Raw genomic sequence first — 14,006 nt, forward strand, 5'->3', positions numbered from 1 at the left:
TATGATTGCAAAGACAGACACAAACTCCTGGATTGGAGAGGGTGCAGGTCAAGCTGAGGGACCCACCCCTGTGCACAAATTTTGTGCACCAGGCCCCTAGTATATACATAAGATCTCCTGGCTCTATGGGAGAGTCTCACACTTGATCAACCAAAACATTGCGCTCTGCAGTCTATTTGCAGCTAGACTGTACCACAGTGAAAACTGGACGAGTTGTCTAAGTGTCAGAGGCAGGGAGAGCTCAGCGGGCCTTTTTGGATCTCAGTGGAAGTTGCAGAGATGCTACAGAGGCCTGAGTCACCAGTCACTTTTTTATTTTTATATATTTTTATTTATTTTTTGACATAGAACAACATTTTTATTACATGAGCTAAGATCAGAGGGAGGAGGATTTATTTGCCTTTCTGGACCTTGGTTTTCATCAGGTAGAACTCCATCTCCTTGCCCTCTAGCACATAGCCATTTGTGTGGCCACATTGGCCTGGTCTTGAAGTGATACATGCAAGAAGCTCATCTAGAAGACAGCTGATATTGGCATTCTCTTTCCTTTCATCATATTTCCTTTAAATTTTCTTTGATTGTTCTTGGTGTATGTTTTTTTGTTTCATTTTGTTTTGTTTTGTTTTGTTTTGTTTTGTTTTGGCTTAAAATCTCTTCCTCCTCAGGAGTCAGCTTGGCCCTCTTCTTGTGGCCAAGGGGCAATGCCTAATGGGACTTGTGCCACTGTCAGTACTGTGTGATGTCACTGAGCATGATGCAGTTCTTTACTAGGGTCTTGGTGCAGACCAGTTCATTGTTGGATGCACTGTAGCTGTAGACCACATAAATAACCCTTGCTTTTCACATCCAACACTCTGAGCTCCAGGAAAAGTTGCCCACATCCAGCCTCAAGGCATGGTACTTCTTGTTGCCTCCAGCATGTAGACTGTGTGTATGCAGTGGGGACCAATCTTAGTGTTGGCAGCAGGGTGCCCCAGCTCATATTTTCGCTTCCTGTGGTAGGGCTTTCTCTTGCCCTGATTGTGCATGCTTGTGCCAGTTTTCCTGAGAAGTGCCTGTGGCTGAGTTCCAGGTGTAAAGAGAGCTTAATTTCATTATAACCCAGGAAACTTAAGTTGGAGTGAGCTTTTCCTTAGGGGAAAAAAACAAAAAACAAAAAACTGAAATTGATGCCCAGGTACAACTTTGTTCTTCTCCAGTGGAAAAAGTATCATCAAAAACATATTTTAGCCCTGGCCTGTTTGGCTTAGTGGATAGAGTGTCAGTCTGTGGACTGAAGGGTCCTAGTTTCCATCCTGGTCAAGGGCACATGCCTCAGTTGCAGGCTCGATCTCCGGATCTGGTATGGGCCCAAAGGGGAGGCAACCAATCAATGTCTCTCTCTCTCTACCCCTCCCTTGCAGTCTCTCTAAAAATCAATGGAGAAAATATCCTAGGGTGAGGATTAACAAAAACAAAACAAAATACATTTTATTGAAAGGAATCCAAAAAGGAGGCTATGAGGTCCAAAAGTCCAGAGTTCTTGTTTCCTCCCCAGTCTCTGAGAGTTGTTTATATATTCACAGGGTACACTCACCCTTGACTAGCAAGTCGACCTCAGAATTTTAGGAAAACCAAAGCAGAAAGGATTAGACAAAAGCCAACTATTTTGGTGGGGTTTTTTTTAGTTTTTTTTTTTTTTTTTTTTTTTTTTTTAGAAAGAAATCAAATAATAGTAGCATCTGCTATTTCAATCACAAAATCAGATCATGTTTTATAAGATGACATTATGGCAGCAATTATCAGTGTTATCAGTGAAACAAATGTCAGGCTATAGAATTTGCAGCTGAGGGACAGAGGCAGAAAATGGCATGCTACCAAGCACAGCAGAATAAGTGCAATTAACATGTGTATTACACGTGGGTCACTCCATGGACTGCACAGAGGCAGAGGGATAGAGTAGGTGACCTTTCACTCTGCCCTTCAGCCCTACCATTTTCTGATTCTGTGGAACGGGGGCTTTTCAGAAATAAATCTGATTTGATACATACAAATTTGACCTGTTGCTACCACCCATTTCTCTAGTATCAAGTCCGTGTCTAAAGGGAATACTCAAGAAAAGTTAATACTGTATAAGGGAAGTCAGGTGTCCACTCATATGTAAGTAACTACTTCTAATAAACTATTAGATTATTCATGGATGAAAAGTTGTCACTATCTGACGGTGGCTGGGCACTTAGTAAAGAAAGAAATAATTTTTTGTTTTAATTTTAAAAAGAAGTCTTGTCACGACCAAGGGAAGAGCACCTGGGCACGTGAGATCTTCCTTTGTTAGTTGGCTCTTTTCACCGAGGACCTTCTGAAGCAGGAAAACTCATGATATAATCCTGTTGTTGGTTTTTTATAGAAACCCAGAAGTGTAAAAATTATCCTATAAATTAGTTTACTTTCAGACCTTCTTATTACCAGTGATGATGAAGGGGTATTTCTCAAAGCTCTGAGTTTTCCCACTCCTGTGACATGGAGATTTCCTAGTTTGTGCCTTCATTAAGTTATTACAAACCAATTCTTAAATCACAGAACACTGATGTCTGTTCTCAAGAAAATTACCTAGATCCAGGGACATAGAAGCATCGAACAGACCTTCCAACCTCAGAGGGAAGGCAGGGGAGGGGAGGGTAAGAGATCAACCAAAGGACTTGTATGCATGCATATGAGCGTAACCCATAGACACAGACAGTAGAGGGGGTGAGGGCATGTGCTAGGGGGTGGAAACGGCAGGGGAGGTCAATGGGGGAAAAAGGAGACTCACGTAACACTTTAAACAATAAAGAATTTAATTAAGTTTTACACATTTCCAGTCTTGCAGATGTAGTGACTCTAAACTGAGCAGCCTCAACCCACAGCTGCTTTTATTAATGTCAATCGTGTTCTCAAACACTCTTCACCTGGCCTCTCTCCAGGGCCTGCCTACCTTCCCACTTCAGGCTGATTCCCCACTAACCTGGACCAGGTGCTGCAGTTCAGAGGCAGACGTGCATCAGGGCTTGACACTATACATGAGCAGTTTGAGAATACAGCCAAATTCTCAGTCAGAGAATCTGTGTTGAGGACTATGTTAAACACTTTCAAACGATATCTCACTTGATTCCCCCAACAGTGCTATGAAGTAGATAAAGATTATTAGTCTTGTTTTAAGACAAGGCAAGAAAAACTCAGAGAAATTAAATATCTTCCAGGTTACATGACTAGTGAAGAGAGAAATCAAACTTGAAGATGCCAAATTGCATGCTTTTCTCACCTAAGCTGTCAGCTAGCTCAGTCAGGTTGCAGATATTTCCCTCCAATCATCCCACCACAGATCAAAAGCGTTTTCTGAAAGATTTTTCTGATTAATCAAGAATCTCATTTCCAGACCAGTTCACTTTCCCCTGTGTGAGAGTCAGCACTCATGAATTTGGTCCTTCTCACCAGACTAAAAATCCCTTAAGATCAAAGATTTGTTTAAAGTATAACAACTTTTGTGGCCTTTGAACAGAGCCCAGCTCAGGATAGCAGGTGATTCAATATCAAGAAAGTCATGTTCTCCAGCTGACTTCTCTGCCTTTAGGCATGGTAATCTTGTTTTCATGTTGATTTCCACTATAATTTCAAATAATCGTGTCCTCATGTGTAATTACTCCCTATAATTGGCAATGGATTCCTAATTACTTAATTTTCTCTGCCCTGTTTTCTTTGACAAATAGTTAATAATGTGTAAAATAAGCGTATGTACTTTTAGAACTGGCTTTTGGAAGCAATCCCTTGGCAAATCTATTTAGGAGAGATTGCTTTTGAAAACAATCTTTTTACTTTTGTGTGTATTTGTGTGGATTTTCTTATATCAGTTTTTAGAAACACAGAGCTCCTGTGGTCTAGATAAACTCCAGTTCCCAGAAAGGACCAGTTATCTTGTCAGCACAGAACTCAGTGAAAAATGAAAGAAAACGTAAATCTGAATTTCCACAAAGTCTAAGAATAAACACTTCAGAAAATTAAATTTTGTTTATCCAGGCGTTTCCACTCAAATGGCAGGTTGTGATGCTAGAAAAATAACATCCAAAAATTATATCTACTTGATACAGCTGGTTTAGAACAAAGCAAGCTAAATACGGAGGGGAAACGCTATGATACATTGACAACAGCAAAGGATGTGTCATACATGTCGGAGAAGTGAGAGAGAAATATCATTATGACTAAAGGTAATAATCAGGAAACTACTTCGCTTCAGTTAAAGCTGTCAGAGCAGATGAAATGGGAAGCGATTTGGAGTTTGATCTTTTTCCTTTCCTAAATGAAAAAACAAACCTGTTACAGTAGAAAGCCTAATTTACTGTAGTATGTTTTACTCTATGCAACTTCCAGAAAATTGAAAAGGCATTTGTCACCCCGGTTCCTGCAGTGTACTTTATTGAACTGTCTCTCTCCCTTTTGCTGTGCTGTAGCAAAAGGTATTTAAATATTCACATTTGCATTTTGATTGTAAGTCTGACAGGCAGCTTCGTGCTGATAGTTCAACTGTGTTCCGCCCCCACACTCCTCAAATTCCAACATTATTAAACTGTGTAGTTGTCAAGATGCTTCAAAAGAGAATATCCCATCAGTAAATCTTTTAGATTTATTCTATGTGGAATCAGGAGGATGGGGTACTGGAGGGAGAGATCATATATGAAAAGACTTAGGAAAGTTTCTGGCATTAATAACAGCTCAATAAGTGGTAGCTACTACTACTATGAATTTCATTACTTTAAGGACATGACATCTTATTCCAGGAGACCAGCGATGGGCGTGGTTAAGTCTGCCATGTTGGGGTTGGAGAGAAGGGAACACTTGTGCCAGGAGCAGTTTACTCGGAAAGGACAACATGATTTAGTCTCTGTCTTTGAATTGACCCTCCAATTCTAAATTAATGGCAAAAAGTAAAAATGATATTTTCCCAGTAATAAAAAGGACATTGTTTTGTTTTGTTTTTAATTTAGGTAGTTTGTAAATATATTTGTCTTTTCTGAGTAATAGGTGCTGAAATTTAAAGTGTAGGTTCAGCCCTGGCTGGGTGGCTCAGTTGGTTGGAGTGTTGACCTGTACACCAAAAGGCTGCAGGTTTGATTCCCAGTCAGGGCACATACCTAGGCTGCAGGTTCAATCCCAGGTCAGGGCACAGTATGGGAGGCAACTGACTGATGTTTCTATCTCACATCATGTTCTTTTTCTCTCCCCTCACTCCCCACCACTCTATACGTAAATAAACAAACATATCCTTGGGTGAGGATAAAATATTTAATAAAATAAAATAAAATGTTGGTCCATCTGACTGTCTGACACTTGCCTACAATGTTCAGAGGATAACTCTTGATTTTAAACTGATTCTGCACTCATATCTAAAACCCATTTAAGTGATCAGAATGCCTTTTTGTTAAAAAAAAAAAAAAGATTAAAAATTTTTATTAGAAGTAGTTGAGGTAGAAATATGATAGTCTAGAAACATGGCTATGGGAACATGAGTTTTGAACAACTTTTCCCAAGCATGAAAAATGGAGTTAACTCATAGAAATCACATACAGTAATTATGTACACCAAAGGCAGTAAAAAATATTGATTTTACCAAGCTTTATATCACAATCACACAAAAAATGGGGGTTCTAGTTTCTTTTTTACCAAATGGGAGAACATAAATTTGTTTAAGCACCCACATGCTAGGACTCAATTCTCATAACCTGACTCTCCAGAGCTGAGGCTAGTTCAACTAATAGATATCCAGTTCAAACTTGTAAGATTTCCAATCTACAAAATGCAAATTAGAAATATAGTTCAGAAGGAAACCTGGTTGCTGGGTAATTTGTCCTTATATTTAAGAAGGATGCATTAAGCACTAAAATAAATATTAACCAATTTTTAAACTACAGGTATTTCATTTAGTATAAATTCCAATATCACTCTTTATATCCTAGAGTAAGAATATATTAATTAGTAAACTGCAGTGTGAAGCATGTGAAAACATTTATATTCTCTCAATAAATACTGCATTAGAGTTAGTCCATTATATCAGAAAATTCCTCCCAATTCTAATTAAGGTATATTAGATATGCATGAAGTAACACTGGCATGATAAATGCCAAATAAATTAATTACTATCCACCACTATACAAAAAGACTAGAAGAAAAATAGAAACACATTAAAATACAGTTTGGGAAGAGGCGGTTCCCACCTTGTTTATTTCACCATGGAGAGCTGGATTGTTGTTTCTTCACATACTTTTGAGATTTACATAAAATTTATATCACCCAAATGTACAACAGCTCACCATTTAGTTGCCTTTTGTTCCTTCTCTACTTGATTTTCCTTTATCCTTTTTTTAAAAAAACATATTTTTATTGACTTCAGGGAAGAAGGGAGACAGAGAGAGAGAGAAACATCAATGATGAGAATCATTGATCGGCTGCCTCCTGCACGTCCCCTACTGGGGATTGGGCCCACACCCCGGCATATGCCCTTGACCAGAATTGAACCCAGGATCCTTCAGTCCGCAGGCTGATGCTCTATCCACTGAGCCAAACTGGCTAGGGCTCCTTTATCCTTTTTTAAATTAAAGCTTGCTACATAATGAAGTCTGAATAAAACCCTTTAAAACTATATTTTTTAAGTATTATATTTCTAGGACCATAAACAACTTCCCCAACAATGCTTATTTACCACTGTTAAAGTGTATTGCCACTAGTGGTATTACTAGTAATAATGAAAACGACATAGAAAGTGTGTGTGATTTTTATATATTTTTATTGATTTCAGAGAGGAAGGGAGAGGGGGAGAGAGAGATAGAAACATCAATGATGAGAGAGAACCACTGATTGGCTGCCTCCTGCATGGCCCCAACTGGGGATTGAGCCCGCAACCCAGGCATGTGCCCTTGACCGGAATCCAACCCGGGACCCTTCAGTTCACAGGCCGTTGCTCTATCCACTAAGCCAAACCAGCTAGGGTATAAAGTGTGTCTTGATAGTAAAAACAGTACTCAGGGGGAGTGGAAGATATAAAGTGAACATTTGAATATCAAATAAGGTTTCATAATAGTATATCTGCATATAAATTTAAAGCCTTGAAAAGCAATAAATATTGCACTTAAGAGTTTCAACATGAGCTTCAAAGACAGTTTTACATTTGGCTGAAAACAATCTAAACACATACAAAGTCCTATTCAACACCCTAAAAAAGGCTGATCCAAGGAATGACATATTTATTTTTGCACACTCAACTAAAAACTCACACATTTTTAAATGTACATCTTTATTGGAAAAAATTTTACCAAATGCAAGAACATGAATTTGTTTAAGCACCCACATGCTAGGAATTAGCTTAAATCTCACGATCCATGAAAGAAGGTGTTGTTAAGCTCCAATCTCTCGATTTCCTAATTGCATTTGGAATAAAACTGTTACCATCCTTTTAAATTGTAATAAGTACTATAAGATATATGGTTAATTATTGGTCTTGGTAATTAAGGAGCAATAAACCACCTTCAGGACATTTACAGAGCAATGGACTGCACAAAGGAAGACACCAGGTGTACAAGTACATGCCCCCGGAGCTGGAGTGGGCTCCAGGGAGCCTGCTGTCCGTGGGCGGGTTGCTTGAGGCCTGGGTCCTTTGTGTGGGGCCCTGCCAGAGTGGAAAAACTGTTTTGGCCAACTTCCTGACAGAATATTCTGGCATCACCGTCTATAACCCAACCCAAGAAGGGGGATCCTGGAACTTGAGAACCCACACATTACCAGCAACAACAAAGGCACAGGTGAGAATTTGAGCTCTGGGAGTGTGGCGGCAACCCAAAGTTTGAGTCTTGCTGGTCAGCGCTGATGCAGGACTCTCACAGAGTGGTGATCATCTTCAATGCTGGCATCCCAAGTCACCTGAAGGAAATCAAGATGTGGTATTCCTGCTTTGCTCAGCAGCAGTTCTTACAAAATACTGTGGCTATTAATTATATACCACAAACCGGGCTCTGGAAGGGATAAAGGAAACCTGCCTCTGTCGCCACCCTTGAACAAGCTAAAGCTGGTGCACTGGAATCTTGAGGGTGACCCTGAAGAGATCCAGATGGAATTCATAACGTATTTAAAAAGCAGAAGCAACTCAGTGTCTGAGAGCAGAGACGGGGAGATGTCAATTATTACCTAATTAGCCTTTGTCTGGGTTCTTCCACATCCCAAGTAAGGTCAACTTCTTTCCCAATGTAGATTTGAAATTTTAACCTGGCTACTGATATTTTCTTCTCCCAGTGGCTTGTAGAAGAAATTTTCTTTATCTGCTCGAAGGTACCAGTCACCCAAGGAGTTGAATCATTCCATCTAATCTCTGTATTGTCTGGAGCCAAGAGTTGGTCAAAGAATTAACTCTTGACCTTCAGTAAGTTACTGAAACAGAAACTCACAGAAACTAGGCCCATTTCCTCTTGCCTGAGGACAAAGCATTCCTTCTGTAGCTGCCCTTCAACCGCCACACCCTTTATCTATAGTCAGCACCCTTTACGACTTTAGCCGATTATCTAAGTCAGCCCCCACCCCTCCTAGGCATCTCCCCTTCTAGAAACCACATATAAGGAACGCTGTAAAAAATAAAATTTCGAGACTTGATCAGAAATCCTTTTGTCTTGCCTCCATTCTTTGTGTCCCTTGTCTGTCTCTCATTCTCTTAGGTGCGCCGCCTCGGTACCCCCGTTAGAAGACCCCGCTGGCCGGGGCACTGTATTAACCTAACCCTGTATTTCCCCGGGAGCAATGCTTTGGTATTTACTAATCCAATGTTCATGGTGACTTTATAGAACCTAATAACCATGAAGAATGAGAATCCACTGTGTCTCCATCTCTTGCAATTTAAAGGTTTTCCAGTTAGTTCAATCTCTAATAAATATTTAATTAATTCAAGATTACAATCATACACACACACACACACACACACACACAAACAAATCAACTAGCCCTACCCATGGTAGTATGCACAAATCTAGTATCTGTTAGCACTATTAACAAAATATTAGCTTATCTTAAACACATCTTATATATCTCATTTTAAATATTAAAAAAACTCATCTTTTTCTTTCAGATGCAATGCTTACAAATATAGAGATAGAACTTTGTTATTGTTTTTTTATGTGGGGGTAGTGTTTTTTAATCTTTACTGTTGAAAGTAGTGATAGAACTTTGAAAGAGCCATACATGACTATCCATGGCTAACTACAACTTGGGAATATCAAAAGTTTATCCTTGGGACAGACTCAGGAGGAACTTCAATTTGTAAACTTTATCTAGTTGTAAAAATTACTAAAAAGGTGACATAGTTAATGTTACATGCTGGCAGATTCTAAAAATTATTTTCCAAATAAAAATACATCATTGCATTACTGCTCAGAATTGCCTCCCATTCCTATAAAAAGTCTTTAGCTTCCTGCCACTTTCAGTGTTACATTGGTAAACTAACAGTTTTCATGTGATCATAGATGCTGACAGGTACATATGCCAGAGTGAACTCATGCCAACCACAGGGGAGCTTGAATTGCTCTTTCCTTTTAGAGCAAACAAAAGATGGTCTTCTGCCGAAACCGGTTTGGCTCAGTGGATAGAGCGTTGGCCTGCAGACTCAAGGGTCCCAGGTTCGATTCCAGTCAAGGGCATGTACCTTGGTTGCGGGCACATCCCCAGTAGGGGATGTGCAAGAGGCAGCTGATCGATGTTTCTCTCTCATCGATGTTTCTAACTCTCTCTTCCTCTCTGTAAAAAATCAATAAAGTATATATATAAAAAAAAAAAAAAAGATGGTCTTCTGGGGATTCTGAGTGATCATAGTACACTACACACACACATACCTTCCTAATGACTTGAATAACAAAACACCCCCTTCCTCCTCCATGAGCCCTTCTTCATAGCTAAGTAGGCCCTCTTCCACATGTGACTTCCTGCAGTAAAGGCCTGTATGAAGCTGCACCATCACTTAGTTTAAGCAGCCTGGGCCCTTAGGTCATCCTGCATGAGTTTAAGGCACCACTCTGCTACTTATTCACTGTGCAGTCTTGTATATGTCACTTAATCTCTCTGAGCCTCAATTTCCTCCTCTCTACAAAAGGATATAATATTAACTGCCAAATAAATATTAAACTTATGTACACCTATACATAAAAATGCTCGGCAATTTGTAAATAATAAATAAATGGTAATGCTTATATTTTCTGTGTGTGTATGTATGTAGATTGCTAAATATGTTTATAATGTATATTTATATAAATACATATCTATACATCTATATAATTTATATACCTATAGATATAATATATAAAGACATAAATATACACATGTATGTGTGTAGTGTATCAGTGGTCAGCACATTTTTCTGTAAAGAGCCAGATAGTAAATAGTTTAGGGTTTGAGAGCTATACATTCTCTATTACATCTACTCAACTCTGCTCTTTCTGTGCAAAAGAAATCATAGGCAATACATAAACGAAGAAGCTTTGCTGTGTTTCAATAAAACTTTGTTTAGCAAAATAGAGAGAGGACAGTTAAGTGAGGCCTGCAGTGAGGGCTGGTCATTTCTGCTGCCAACTGTGTGTGAGCTGTCTGCGTGCCGGTGGCCTGATGCCACACCCCCACTGCAGCTGTGTTGACGTGTCATAGCCGTCTTGTACCAACCTAACTACTGGAATCTTCAGTAGTAAATGAAGTACTCAAGGCTCTCCAGCACACAGGATGGCTACATTGACCTTCAGTTTAAGAGAAGCCCTCCTGAGATCCCATATAAGACCACAGCACTTGCTGGAGAGCTGTTTTTGATTGGCGCCTGTCTCATCTTCAGGAGTGCCCTCCTGCGCGGCTATATCAGCAAAGAAGTGCTGGGCAGACTGGGCCATCCCCTACAGATCCTAGTGTTCCTGCGAGGATTTTACTACCTTCACATCGCCTACCATGCAAACAAAAGCTACAGGGTTACTCCTACAATGACATTACAGGCTTTGATGACTAGCACCCACCTCAGACCTGAGAAGAGTCAGATGAAACTGAGCCCAGCTTTAAGGCATTGAGCAGAAACTGGCTAAGGGCTAAGGAATTCTGCTGTTTGAAGATGTCTAACAAAGCAATGGCCAGGTTTTATGTGCCCATCCAAAAGAAGTGAACTGAGCTTACTAATAGCTAATTAGGACATGCTCCATTTTTCATCTCCTAGACCTGGCAAAAAAAAGCTTGTGACAAATTTTTCCACATGAACCTGTATCATGGAAGAATAGCAATGTTAATTGTATGGAAAAATGGGATGTTGGTCTGTAGTGGGAAGTGTTGCTGCTACCACTCTTTTTAGAGCTGAGCATTTCTTTCTTTTAAATCAGTGGTTCTCAACCTTTCTAATGCCGCGACCCTTTAATAGAGTTCCTCATGTTGTGGTGACCCCTAACCATAAAATTATTTTCGTTGCTACTTCATAACTGTAATTTTGCTACTGTTATGAATCGTAATGTAAATATCTGTGTTTTCCGATGGTCTTAGGCTCTACAGCAGCGATTCTCAACCTGTGGGTCAAGACCCACAGGTTGAGAACTGCTAGCAGGGTCGCCTAAGACCATCGGAAAACACAGATATTTACATTACGATTCATAACAGTAGCAAAATTACAGTTATGAAGTAGCAACGAAAATAATTTTATGGTTAGGGGTCACCACAACATGAGGAACTGTATTAAAGGGTCGCGGCATTAGAAAGGTTGAGAACCACTGTTTTAAATGGTTCTCATTGTCAGTTTGTTCTTGGGGCAAAGGGAAGAATGCAGTATGTCAGCTTTCTTATTACTACGTGATTTATGTTGAAAATATAGAAGTATCTTATCCCCTATACTCATCTCTTAACTTCATGTTCCAGTGGAAGACCTTGGCAAAATCAAATATCAGTGTGTAGCATCTGTAATATTTTTACTTGCTTTCTTATTAACAGCAACCAGGAATTTTTTAAACCTCAGAGCAAGCTTTCAAAATGTAAAAACTTTCTCTGTTCACCAATCCTTGGCCAGTTCTGATTTTTTTCACATATATGTTGACCAGCATATAACTTGAATCATTATGTCCTTTATAGGTCAATATTTCCTGTATATCATGCCTTTAACGACTGGACTTTTGACTGTTTCCTAAGGGGAAAAAAAATGTAGATAAGTGGTTTTTGTTTAGAGTTTATAGCCATATTGTGAGCACCTATATTATGATGTCATTTTGCTACACGTTGCAAGACTTGGCCTGGATCCCTAGGGGACAAGACCGCCTTAGTTTGATTCTGTTGCCTAGCTTGCAAAAAGTGACATATTCAAAAGAAATTAAAATATCAAAATTTAAATCCTAGATTTAAATTGAGTTAACATTTTAATGGTTATATACTATATTTTATTTCCCTCCCTAAAAAAACATAGGTGGAGATTAGATTTGACCAGTAATTCATAAACACCAGTACAGATTTATATTTAATATAAAATAGGCAGAGGACAGTTAGGTGAGGCCTGCAGTGAGGGCTGGTCATCTCTGCTGCCAATCGTGTGTGAGCATAGATATGATTTTTCTAAGTTCAATTTTGCATATTTTTATAGTCCTGTTGGGTATGTTTGTGTGGAAGGGCTTTGTGAATTCTCACGCAGATGAACCTTGGAGAAATGTGTCTGAGTATTTTACATATGTAATGGAAATTTTTTTCACAAAAAACAACTCCTTCCATTATTCCTACATAATCTGCCAAATGCAAATGTTTTTATAATCTTCTGAAGATGCAAAGGTTTCCCACATTGGTAATGATAATAAAAAGTAAGTAATAATCATTGCCATAATTTTTAAGCACATATTTTATGCTAGATGTTGAATTAAGACTTCTTCCCTAACCATTACTCCATTTTACATGTGAGGAAATGCAGCTAAGAGAAGTAAAGTTCTTTGTCCAAGATTCCTTAGCTAGTGAAAAAAGCTAAAACATAAATTTATTGCAAGTTGTACCTGTAATGGTAATAGACTGAGCTCAGTCAAATGAAATGAATGAGAATTCTTCATTCCATATCAGAACTACAAGGTTCAGTGACTAGCTTAATTTCACTTATTCAAATCTATAGAGAGTTTAATACTATACAAACATATGTGGAAAAAAATCACTCATTGTCAGATTTTAAGATTTTTGGAAGACACAACAGCCATTTGAATATTCCCCTAAGCCCACTTTTAAATTCTTACTATATTTATTTTCCCTTCTTCATTCAAATAGCTGATCTCCCCATGATTAGGACCTTGTGTGGAATTAATTCAGCTTCTTGGCCTGACCTTAGACACTGGTTCCTCTACTCTGGTCTGAGCATCCCTTTGAAGTCATTATTGTCATCTCTTAGCAGTCCGCTACCCCAGCCACCCTCTGGCAGCACAATGACCCCAGGCTTGTTTAAACTCAGGTCTCTGTTCTTTGTGGCTAAGCAGCCCTTGACTAAACAGTATTTCCCAGAAATTAGCATGCATCTCCTTTAAACTCTGTCTTTAGAAAATACTGACATACAAAAAGAAAAATCACTGTGTGGAAGAAATTGGAATATTGACTTTTTGCCTCTTTCTATCTACTGATTGAGAGTTATTCATTTCCTAGACATTCACTGTGCTATTATTAATTCAAAAAATATTAAAAATAGTTTAATATTGAGAGAGTTCATATGATACAATGAATGGACTAATGCATTGTTAATTAATGAGAAATAAATACTTCCATAAGAATTCCAATATGTTTAGCTATTAATCGTACCACTACATGAAGAAACATACAAAAATATTCTATAGCCTTTGAACTTTAAAGTAATATTTTGAATTATATTTAATAGCTTTTATATGGCTTATGTTTCAAATTTATTTTTAAAATAAATTTAATTTTCCTGATAATTCTTTCCTGAAATAGATTACTTTTATCAAAACTTTAATTATTGTACCTGGCCATTTTTGCTCAGT

General features: G+C 38.6%; 3 pseudogenes; 2 read left to right on the plus strand and 1 right to left on the minus strand.

Moving 5' to 3' along the window:
* Nucleotides 1-392: 392 nt before the first annotated feature.
* LOC103290774 (40S ribosomal protein S8-like) lies at nucleotides 393-1,095 on the minus strand (annotated as a pseudogene).
* A 6,494-nt stretch (nucleotides 1,096-7,589) lies between these two features.
* LOC103290773 (intraflagellar transport protein 22 homolog) lies at nucleotides 7,590-8,191 on the plus strand (annotated as a pseudogene).
* A 655-nt stretch (nucleotides 8,192-8,846) lies between these two features.
* LOC103290772 (transmembrane protein 230-like) lies at nucleotides 8,847-11,026 on the plus strand (annotated as a pseudogene).
* The last annotated feature ends 2,980 nt before the right edge of the window (nucleotides 11,027-14,006 follow it).

This window comes from Eptesicus fuscus, chromosome 3, assembly GCF_027574615.1.
Source record: "Eptesicus fuscus isolate TK198812 chromosome 3, DD_ASM_mEF_20220401, whole genome shotgun sequence".
In the NCBI taxonomy this organism is placed as follows: Eukaryota; Metazoa; Chordata; class Mammalia; order Chiroptera; family Vespertilionidae; genus Eptesicus; species Eptesicus fuscus.